General features: G+C 43.2%; 1 protein-coding gene across 2 annotated transcripts in view; it reads left to right on the forward strand.

Annotated features, from left to right (window-relative positions):
* Positions 1–11,377: 11,377 nt before the first annotated feature.
* Positions 11,378–12,290, forward strand: part of BCAP31 (B cell receptor associated protein 31) — a 54,601-nt gene continuing 53,688 nt past the window's right edge. The window contains exon 1 of one of the 2 annotated variants that reach the window (XM_069748294.1): positions 11,378–11,421. The gene's annotated coding sequence lies outside the window, so the exon portion shown is untranslated. Of the gene's footprint in view, positions 11,492–12,290 lie in introns of both variants that reach the window. The other variant, XM_069748293.1, reaches the window with a different exon arrangement.

Raw genomic sequence — 12,290 nt, forward strand, 5'->3', positions numbered from 1 at the left:
GCCAGTAAAGGAAATATAACAAAATATTGAGATGAACTTTTGTTAATGACCAAATACTTATTTTCCACCATGATTTGCAGAATAAATCTTGCCAAATCAGACAAGGTGACTTTCTGGATTTGTTTTCTCATTTTGACTCTCATAGTTGTGGTCTACCTATGATGTCAATTACAGGCCTCTCTCATCTTTTTAAGTGGGAGAACTAGCACAATTGGTGGCTAACTAAATACTTTTTTCCCCACTGTATATGTATATGTGTATGTATTTGTGTATATATATATATTTTTTTTTTATATATAATATATATGTGTGTATGTGTATATATATATATATATATATATATATATATATATAAAATTATATATACACTGCTCAAAAAAATAAAGAGAACAATTAAACAACACAATGTAACTTCAAGTCAATCACACTTCTGTGAAATAATGAAATCAACCTGTCCAGTTATGAAGCAACACTGACTGCAACCCACAGAAGATGCTCAGCTAGTGCAGCTCATCCAGGATGGCACATCAATGCTGGCTATGGCAAGAATGGTAGCTGTGTCCATGTGTCCACACTGTGTCCAGAGCATGGAGAAGATACCAGGAGACAGGCCAGTACACCAGGAGACATGGAGCGGGCTGTAGAAGAGCAACAAACTAGCAGCAGGACTGCTACTTCCTCCTTTGTACAAGGAAAAAGAGGAGCAGTGCTAGAGCCCTGCAAAATGACCTCTAGCAGGCCACTAACATTCATGTGTCTGATCAAACAGAAACAGACTCCATGAGTGTGGTATGCAGGCCCGATGTCCACAAGTGGGTGTTGTGCTTACAACCCAAGACCGCACAGGGCGATTGGCATTTGCCAGAAAACACCAAGATTGGCAGATTCAACATCGGGATTAGATCCTCAGACCCCTTGTGAGACCACATGCTGGTGCGGTTGGCCCTGGGTTCCTTCTGATGCAGGACAATGCTAAGCCTCATGCACCTGAAGTGTGTTAGCAGTTCCTGCATGATGAAGACTTTGATGCTATGGACTGGCCCGCACATTCCCCAGACCTGAATCCAATAGAGCACATCTGGGACATCATGTCTCATTCCATACACCAACATCAGGTTGCACCACAGACTGTCCAGGAGTTGGCGGATGTTTTATTCCAGGTCTGGGAGGAGATCCCTCAGGAGACCATCCGCCGCCTCATCAGGAGCATGCCCAGGCATTGTAGAGAGGTCATACAGGCACATGGAGGCCACACACACTACTGAGCATCATTTCCTTGTCTTGAGGCATTTCCACTGAAGTTGGATCAGCCTGTAATTTGATTCTCCACTTTGATTTTGAGTATAATTGGAAGTCCAAACCTCTATGGGATATTAATTTTCATTCACATTGATCATTTTTATGTTTTATTTTTCTCAATTGCACTATGTAATGCATAAAGATTTGCAACTGGAATATTTCATTCTGTTATATTTAGGATGTGGGATTTTAGTGTCCACTTTATTTTTGGAGCAGTGTATATATATTACATTAGCTACTGAATAAGATATCTTACTTCAAAAATATGATGCAGACGAAGATGTCTTACCTGTGAGGAACACCTGAGTGTAGGGAGCTGTATGCACTGGTCCGATTTAACACCCAAATTAATCTGGGTCCACATATAAAATAATTAATGAGCTCTGAGGTGCCCCTAATATTGCCAAAAATATATTTCTTATCACTAAGAAATGTAATCCCTCTACATCCCATAGATTTATCTCATCTTTTCTTGCGTCATTTTTGTTGTCTTTTGTAATCTATATACCGTATATAATTGTCTAAGGGGTACTTCCGTCTTTCTGTCTGCAACGTCCGCAACGGAAATCCCATGTTGCTGATTGGTCTCGCCAGCTGCCTGTCATAGCTGCCGCGACCAATCAGCGACGGGCATAGTCCGATTAGTCCCTCCCTACTCCCCTGCAGTCAGTGCCTGGCGCCCGCATGCTCCCCTCCAGTCACCGCAGTCAGTGCCTGGCGCCCGCATACTCCCCTCCAGTCACTGCAGTCATTGCCCGGCGCCCGCATGCTCCCCTCCAGCCACCGCAGTCAGTGCCCGGCGCCCGCATGCTCCCCTCCAGTCACCGTAGTCAGTGCCCGGCACCCGCATGCTCCCCTCCAGTCACCGCAGTCAGTGCCCGGCGCCCGCATGCTCCCCTCCAGTCACTGCAGTCATTGCCCGGCACCCGCATGCTCCCCTCCAGTCACCGCAGTCAGTGCCCGGCGCCCGCATGCTCCCCTCCAGTCACCGCAGTCTGTGCCCGGCGCCCGCATGCTCCCCTCCAGTCACTGCTCAAACAGGGTTAATGCCAGCGGTAACGGACCGTGTTATGCCGCGGGTAATGCACTCCGTAACCGCTGCTATTAACCCCTTCGTGACATGCGCCGTACTAGTACTGCGCTGCCGGCACTGCATTAGTGCCAGCAGCAGTACTAGTACGGCGCACCGATCACCGCGGTCTCGCGCTGAGCGCCGCGGTGATCGGGTGCGGGTGTCAGCTGTATATGACAGCTGACACCCCGCAGCATTGCCCACGATCGGCGCTATCGCCAATCGCGGGCATTTAACCCCTCTGATGCCGCTGTCAGTAGTGACAGCGGCATAGAGGGGGATCGCGCAGGGACGGGGGCTCCCTGCGCTCTCCCACCGGAGCAACGCAATGAGATCGCGTTGCTCCGGTGACCCGGAAGGAGTCCCCGGATCCAAGATGGCCGCCGGACTCCTTCCGGGTCATGAAGTGACCTGGCTAGCCGGTGCCTGCTGAGAGCAGGCGCTGGAGAGCCACCTAAACAGCCTGTCAGATCGTTGATCTGACAGTGTGCTATGCACAGTGTCAGATCAACGATCTGATCTAATACAGAGATGTCCCACCCTGGGACAATGTTAGAAAGTAAAAAAAAAAAAAAAAATCCCCAAATAAAAAAAAAAAACATTTCCCAATAAATCCATTTATTTATTTATGTAAAAAAAAAAAAAACCAATAAATGTACACATATTTGGTATCGCCGCGTCCGTAACGACCCGCTCTATAAAACTATCCCACTAGTTAACCCCTTCAGTGAACACCGCAAAAAAAAACAAAAAAAAAACAACGCTTTATTATCATACAGGCGAACAAAAAGTGGAATAACACGCGATCAAAACGACGGATATAAATAACCATGGTACCGCTGAAAACGTCATCTTGTCTCGCAAAAAAAAAGCCACCATACAGCATCATCAGCAGAAAAATAAAAAAGTTATAGCTCTCAGAATAATGCGATGCAAAAACAATTATTTTTTTATATAAAATAGTTTTTATTGTGTAAAAGCGCCAAAACATAAAAAAAATTACATAAATGAGGTATCGCTGTAATCGTACTGACCCGAAGAAGAAAACTGCTTTATCCATTTTACCACACGTGGAACGGTATAAACGCCCCCCCTAAAAGAAATTCATGAATAGCTGGTTTTTGTTCATTCCGCCTCCCAAAAATCGGAATAAAAAGCAATCAAAAAATGTCATCTGCCCGAAAATGTTACCAATAAAAACGTCAACTCGTCCCGCAAAAAACAAGACCTCATATGACTCTGTGGGCCAAAATATGGATAAATTATAGCTCTCAAAATGTGGTGATGCAAAAACTATTTTTTGCAATAAAAAGCGTCTTTTAGTGTGTGACGGCTGCCAACCCTAAAAATCCGCTAAAAAACACGCTATAAAAGTAAATCAAACCTCCCTTCATCACCCCCTTAGTTAGGGAAAAATAATAAAATGTAAAAAAATGTATTTATTTCCATTTTCCCATTAGGGCTAGGGTTAGGGCTAGGGTTAGGGTTAGGGCTAGGGCTAGGGTTAGGGCTAGGGTTAGGGCTAGGGTTAGGGTTAGGGCTAGGGTTAGGGTTGGGGTTAGGGTTTCAGTTATAATTGGGGGTTTCCACTGTTTAGGCACATCAGGGGCTCTCCAAACGCGACATGGCGTCCGATCTCAATTCCAGCCAATTCTGCTTTGAAAAAGTAAAACAGGGCTCCTTCCCTTCCGAGTTCTCCTGTGTGCCCAAACAGTGGTTCCCCCCAACATATGGGGTATCAGCGTTCTCAGGACAAGTTGGACAACAACTTTTGGGGTCCAATTTGTCCTGTTACCCTTGGGAAAATAAAAACATAGGGGATAAAATATCATTTTCGTGGAAAAAAATTTTTTTTTTATTTTCACGGCTCTGCGTTATAAACTGTAGTGAAACACTTGTTGGTTCAAAGCTCTCACAACACATCTAGATAAGTTCCTTGGGGGGTCTAGTTTCCAATATGGGGTCACTTGTGGGGGGTTTCTACTGTTTAGGTACATCAGGGGCTCTGCAAATGCAACATGACGCCTGCAGACCAATCCATCTAAGTCTGCATTTCAAATGGCGCTCCTTCCCTTCCGAGCTCTGCCGTGCACCCAAACAGTGGTTCCCCCCAACATATGGGGTATCAGCGTTCTCAGGACAAGTTGGACAACAACTTTTGGGGTCCAATTTGTCCTGTTACCCTTGGGAAAATAAAAACATAGGGGATAAAATATCATTTTCGTGGAAAAAAAAATATTTTTTTATTTTCACGGCTCTGCGTTATAAACTGTAGTGAAACACTTGTTGGTTCAAAGCTCTCACAACACATCTAGATAAGTTCCTTGGGGGGTCTAGTTTCCAATATGGGGTCACTTGTGGGGGGTTTCTACTGTTTAGGTACATCAGGGGCTCTGCAAATGCAACATGACGCCTGCAGACCAATCCATCTAAGTCTGCATTTCAAATGGCGCTCCTTCCCTTCCGAGCTCTGCCGTGCACCCAAACAGTGGTTCCCCCCAACATATGGGGTATCGGCGTTCTCAGGAAAAGTTGGACAACAACTTTTGGGGTCCAATTTGTCCTGTTACCCTTGGGAAAATAAAAACATAGGGGATAAAATATCATTTTCGTGGAAAAAAAAATATTTTTTATTTTCACGGCTCTGCGTTATAAACTGTAGTGAAACACTTGTTGGTTCAAAGCTCTCACAACACATCTAGATGAGTTCCTTGGGGGGTCTAGTTTCCAATATGGGGTCACTTGTGGTGGGTTTCTACTGTTTAGGTACATCAGGGGCTCTGCAAATGCAACATGACACCTGCAGTCCATTCCATCTAAGTCTGCATTTCAAACGGTGCTCCTTCCCTTCCGAGCTCTGCCATGCACTCAAACGGTGGTTCCCCCCCACATGTGGGGTATCAGCGTACTCAGGACAAATTGTACAATAACATTTGTGGTCCAATTTCTCCTGTTACCCTTGGGAAAAAAAAATTGCGGGCTAAAACATCATTTTGTGGAAAGAAAAAATGATTTTTTAATTTTCACAATGCTACATTCTAAACTTTAGTGAAACAATTGGGGGTTAAAAGTGCTCACCACACATCTAGATAAGTTCCTTAGGGGGTCTTCTTTCCAAAATGGGGTCACTTGTGGGGGGTTTCCACTGTTAAGGCACGTCAGGGACTCTCCAAATGCGACATGGCGTCCGATCTCAATTCCAGCCAATTTTGCATTGAAAAGTCAAATGGCACTCCTTCCCTTCCGAGCTCTGCCATGCGCTCAAACAGTGGTTTATCCCCATATATGAAGTATCGACGTACTCAGGACAAATTGCACAACAACTTTTGGGGTCCAATTTAACCTTTAACTCTTGGGAAAATAAAAAATTTGGGGCAAAAAGATCATTTTTTGTGAAAATTAATATAAATTTTTTTTTACGGCTCTACATTATAAACGTCTGGGAAGCACTTGGAGGTTCAAAGTGCTCACCACACATCTAGATTAGTTCCTCAGGGGGTCTACTTTCCAAAATGGTGTCACTTGTGGGGGTTTCCACTGTTTAGGCACATCAGGGGCTCTCCAATCGTGACATGGGCTCCGATCTCAATTCCAGCAAATCTTGCATTGAAAAGTCAAATGGCGCTCCTTCCCTTCCGAGCTCTGCCATGTGCCCAAACAGTGGTTTACCCCCACATATGGGGTATCGGCGTACTCAGGACAAATTGTACAACGACTTTTGTGGTCCAATTTCTCCTGTTACCCTTGGTAAAATGAAACAAATTGGACCTGAAGTAAAAATTTTGTGAAAAAAAAGTTAAATGTTCAATTTTTTTAAACATTCAAAAAATTCCTGTGAAGCACCTGAAGGGTTAATAAACTTTTTGAATGTGGTTTGAGTACCTTGAGGGGTGCAGTTTTTAGAATGGTGTCACTTTTGGGCATTTTCTGTCATATAGACCCCTCAAAGTCACTTCAAGTGTGAGGTGGTCCGTAAAAAAATGGTTTTGCAAATTTTGTTGCAAAAATGAGAAATCGCTGGTCAACTTTTAACCCTTATAACGTCCTAACAAAAAAAAATTATGTTTCCAAAATTGTGCTGATGTAAAGCAGACATGTGGGAAATGTTGTTTATTAACTATATTATATGATATAACTCTCTAATTTAAGGGCATATAAACTAAGAGTTTGAAAATTGCTAAATTTTCATAATTTCCGACAAATTTTTGTTTTTTTCACAAATAAATGCAAGTCATATCGAAGAAGTTTTACCACTATCATGAAGTACAATATGTCACGAGAAAACAGTGTCAGAATCACCGGGATCCGTTGAAGCGTTTCAGAGTTATGACCTCATAAAGTGACAGTGGTCAGAATTGTAAAAATTGGCCCTGTCACTTAGGTGAAAACAGGCTTTGGGGTGAAGGGATTAACCCTGTGTGTCCCCAACTTTTTACTATTGATGCTGCCTATGCAGCATCAAGAGTAAAAAGATGTAATGTTAAAAATAATAAAAAAACAAAAAACCTGCTATTCTCACCCTCCGTAGTCCGCTGAGCCGCGCGCGGCCTCCGACATCTTCCATTCCCAGAGATGCATTGCAAAATTACCCAGAAGACTTAGCGGTCTCGCGAGACCGCTAAGTCATCTGGGTAATTTTGCAATGCATCCTGGGAAGGGAAGATGGCGGTAGCCGCGCGCTCATCGCCTGCGCCAGAGCCTCGCTGGATTGGATCCCGGCAGGTGAGTATATAACTATTTTTTATTTTAATTATTTTTTTTATCAGGGATATGGTGCCCACACTGCAATATACTACGTGGGCTGTGTTAGATACCGTGTGGCTGCTATATACTACCTGGCCAGTGTTAGATGCTATGTGGGCTGTGTTATATACTGCATGGGCTGTGCTATATATTACGTGGCCAGTGTTATATACTGCGTGGGCAGTGTAATATACCGCCTGGCTGCTATATACTACCTGGCCAGTGTTATATACTGCGTGGGCTGTGCTATATATTACGTGGCCAGTGTTATATACTGCGTGGGCTGTGCTATATATTACGTGGCCAGTGTTATATACTGCGTGGGCTGTGTATTATACTGCGTGGCTGCTATATACTACCTGGCCAGTGTTAGATGCTATGTGGGCTGTGTTATGTACTGCATGGGCTGTGCTATATATTACGTGGCCAGTGTTATATACTCTGTGGGCAGTGTAATATACTGCCTGGCTGCTATATACTACCTGGCCAGTGTTATATACTGCGTGGGCTGTGCTATATATTACGTGGCCAGTGTTATATACTGCGTGGGCTGTGTAATATACCGTGTGGCTGCTATATACTACCTGGCCAGTGTTATATACTGTGTGTGCTGTGTTATATACAGTATTATGTGGCCAGTGTTATATACTGCGTGGCCTGTGTTATATACTACGTCGCCTGTGTTATACACTGCGTGGCTGCTATAAACTGCGTGGGCTGTGTTATATAGTACGTGGGCAGTGTTATACACTGTTTGGGCTGTGTTATATACTGCGTGGCCACTGTTATATATTGCGTGGCCTGTATTAACGCATCAGGTATTCTACAATATGTATGTATATAGCAGCCACATAGTATATAGCACAGGCCACGTAGTATTTGTCTGCTATATGCTACATGGCTCCCATATACTACGTGACCTGTGCTATATACTATGTAGCTTCTATATACATACATAAATACATATTCTAGAATACCCGATGCGTTAGAATCGGGCCACCATCTAGTTGTACCATAATTTACTATTGGCTCCCATTAATTCTATGGGGTACATATCTATTCAATGCTAATATTTATAACTGTTTTACTGTAATGGGATGTTTTTAGTATGCAGTGGTAGGTACCCACCAAAGGGTCATGGGGTTCCGAAGCCCGAAATGTGAAGGATAGCCCATCAGTGGAGATGAGCGGATTGTTGTGCAGGACCCTGGTCAGCGGACAGCATCCTACTTGCTGGCATCTCTGGTCCCTCTTTTGATTAGCAGGCCTGGGGCGACATCATTGTAGTAGATATATTATGGAGCAACGTGGCACAGCTGTAAGGTGCACAAAGAAGGTTCCCAAACCAGTAACTATTAAAAATAAACTTTGGCACTCAACTTAAGTATGTCGTAAATTTTATTAGCAGCCACTCGTACAGACGTTTCGGTCAGTATTATTGACCTTCTTCAGTGTACTTATAGTCAAAGGTAGCGAGAGTGTGGCTCAAAATGTAGATAAGGTCCTAGTGTAAGTTTACAGGGAAGGTCCTAATGTAGATCCCGTATACAAGTCACAATGAGGGTGATGTGTAGGGAAAATCCAATGGTGGCTCTTGACTATGGTAAGTAGAACTGAAACCTGTGAGAGTAAATGTATTGTATGGGTCTAACAGGTGAGCCAAAGGAGACCTCTTACCCAGGATCGGCAGTAGCTAAATATGGACCAAACAAGTGTGTTGTATGGATCTAACAGGTGGACCAAAGAACACCTCTTGCCCAGAATCGGTAGTAGCTATATGCGGACCATAGAAATGGAGCAGGAATATGTTCCTGTTCCAGGACGGATGATGGTGAGGAACGCGGTGTCCACCGCTAGTTCTGTGGTTCTACTTACCATAGTCAAGAGCCACCATTGGATTTTCCCTACACATCACCCTCATTGTGACTTGTATACGGGATCTACATTAGGACCTTCCCTGTAAACTTACACTAGGACCTTATCTACATTTTGAGCCACACTCTCGCTACCTTTGACTATAAGTACACTGAAGAAGGTCAATAATACTGACCGAAACGTCTGTACGAGTGGCTGCTAATAAAATTTACGACATACTTAAGTTGAGTGCCAAAGTTTATTTTTAATCATTGTAGTAGAATGACAGATCGGCTGCTAACATCTTGGCACCATAGCAGCCCATATGTGGTGATGCGTAGTACCCAGGCTGAGAAATAAAATATTGCAGCCAACAATCCATACAGTAGACACATTCTGCACCTGCAGATTTACTTTACAAATCCCTTTTTTTTTTTTTTTACATTTCTTAGTAGGTGATGCACCCGGCAGAGGGGACACAGAATCTAATTTCCCTTTTTTTTCTATAGTCATCATGATCTCTGCTCTGCTCACAGGTACATGTACTTATTGCACCCTCTACTGGCCGAATGCAGCATAACATGCAGGAAAACAAATCTGCATCCAAATCTAAACACATCCCAGATGAAAGTTTATAGGAAAGCAATTTGATCTGTTTTCTCACTGATTACATTGCTATCATACTCATTTCAGATCGGTCAGACTCTAAATTGCTGTTTCCTGACAACACTGCTTCTTTGCTCCCTTTCGCTCCCCTAGACACCTTGCACCCCTTGGAGGTCAGGACAATTTATTAATGTGTATAAATTAAACCTAAATCTCAAAATAATAAAATACTAAAAATCAAGATTCAACTCCCCCAATATCTATATATTTACTAAATGTAGGCACCTGGCACACTGTCAGCACTTTATTCATGCAAGCTCCTTTCTACAATTTTCATTAAAGTATTTTTTTATTATTTTTTTTATAGAAAAAGATATGTATTTTTTTGTTAAAAATGTGACCCAACAGAAAATTTGATAGACCTGACTGCCTTAAGAAGAGAGGTCACCGGGTCAAACACAGTTCAGTTTTTGCTTTCTTTTTGTTCTTGCTGCACCCCCGGTTATTTCTTATTCCACTTTATTATTATTTATTTTGAATCCATTATATGGTTCCACAGATCTAGGCCGTTTTACTTAGTGCTAATTTTTACGGTCTTCACTAAGGGGGCGTGGCTCACATAGTAATTATGCAGAGCAGTCTATAGACACGCCCCTGCGGATCCCGTGAGCACCTCCTCCATCATAAAGACCATAGAAAATAGCATTAAATGTCTGGCAGATTGAGCAAAAAAGGGAAATATTCAGTGGAGCAGTGGGAATAAATTAAGAGCAAAACATGGCTACTCTTCATGTGACAGGTCCTCTTTAGAATAATCAATTTGACATGTGCAGAGTCCACACATACCACCAAGGCGTCTGTCTCCATGTGATATATCTTTATAAAATCATCAGAACTTTCAAGACCAAAAATCTGGTTTTACGTTGGAACCATGTCCCCCCAAACGGCTAACAATTAACATTTCCCATATGTCTACTTTATGCTGGCATCTATTATTTTATACGTCCATTGAGTTTTGGGGACATTACATGGCTTAATATTTTTTAACAACAGTTTTTCACATTTCAAGAAAATTACAAAGCATGGTTAATATGTTTGGGACCAGCCCAGCACTGGAGGGTCAGTTTAAAAGAAAAGGCCTTTCCTGGATGCATAACACATATACAATCCCTCCGTTGTCGGGTCTGAAACCGGCGAAACCTCGCCGCGCATAGTGTGTGCACGGGGGGATTCATAAGTCTGCAGTCACACAAGAGTGACTGCAGACTTACCGATTTGGACCGGACAACCCCTTTAATAGCTCTCTGTGTCTGCACTGTACAGATCCAGGACTTGTCTCCCATTGAGCACATCTGGGACGTAATTCGTTGGTGATTACAGAGGAGCTGCCAGCAGGGGATCTTGATGATTTGCCCGAGTGCATTTAGCCATACAGACGACTATCGAAAATGTTTCAGCTTTTCCACCATTTCCATATTAGTAACATGTCGGTTTCTACGACTCTAAGATGTGTCCTTCTCGATGGCGCAATTTCATTTTCTAGGATTCTAGTTTCTTGTGTGTGGGTGGAATATAAAAAGCTAAAACCTTGTGGTTAATAATCCTGCAATCAGTCACAGGTCATAGTCTATATCAGATAACCCTGGGCCGGATAGTGATAACACACAGAAGACTCTGCAGCCATCACCGCTGCTCTACTAGGACTGACTATAAGGGATGCAAAGAGAACAATAAAGTTTGTTGTGATTTAAGAAAAAAAAAAAGCGTCTCCGCATTCCAAGCCTCGTTGTGAGACTGCTGCGCTGTACTGCAAACCGGAAACAGGAAGTGCTGGTGTCACGCGTCAGGTGAGGGGATTACAAGTAGTGGCTAGTGACAGAGCGCAGCAGTGACGGCGGGGCGTGCAGCTTTGTCACGGTGAGCGTGGGGTGGCGTGTTAGATTCACGGGCACGAGTGGTGGGGAGCGAGTTAACCCTGTATTAGCCAGTGTGGTATATAGTGTGTGTGTGTGTGTGTGTGACAGGGCAGCCATGCTATATGGTGTAAGGGGGGAGGAGGTTCTGCATTTATGTATTTGATAGTTTTTCTCGCCTAATGCTTCTTAAAGGGGAAGTCCATCAAGGTCAGTGGCATAGTATTACAGTGAGTGACCAGGACCACTGCAGCGCCTCTCTGGGGCATTGAGGGTGTTTAACTAAATGCGAACCCCTCCATGGTGTCATGTACTCTAACAGAGCTTCCTTCAAGGGGTATCCTCAACATATATTTTCTGTGTTGAGGATGATATACATACATACATACATACATACATACATACATACATACATACATACATAGTAAATATTTAGGGACCCTCATACTTGTAAATCGGCCAATATCGTTGGGATCATCAAAAAAATCAGTATTGTAGATCAGGGGTGAGCATATATCATTGGTGCAAGCAGTGCGGCCGTTCAAGGGTCCAAGAATTAAAGGGACTGCTACCACCTCCAAAGCAGCAGGGCGCATGGTCATAAACTATTAGATTGCTATGGTCTCGTATACTGTGCCGCCTTCTTCTGCCTTGATAAACCAATAATGTAATGGAGAGTTCTCTGACAGATAGTTTTGCTGGCAAAGTATTTCACTCTTTCATTGTTAAACACAAATGATGGTACAGTGATAAGAGGGCATCTTCTATGTCTCGAGGAAAGAAGGTTTAATTATCACAGATGC

The sequence above is a fragment of the Ranitomeya imitator genome, chromosome 2 (genome assembly GCF_032444005.1).
Source record: "Ranitomeya imitator isolate aRanImi1 chromosome 2, aRanImi1.pri, whole genome shotgun sequence".
NCBI classification, from domain to species: domain Eukaryota; kingdom Metazoa; phylum Chordata; class Amphibia; order Anura; family Dendrobatidae; genus Ranitomeya; species Ranitomeya imitator.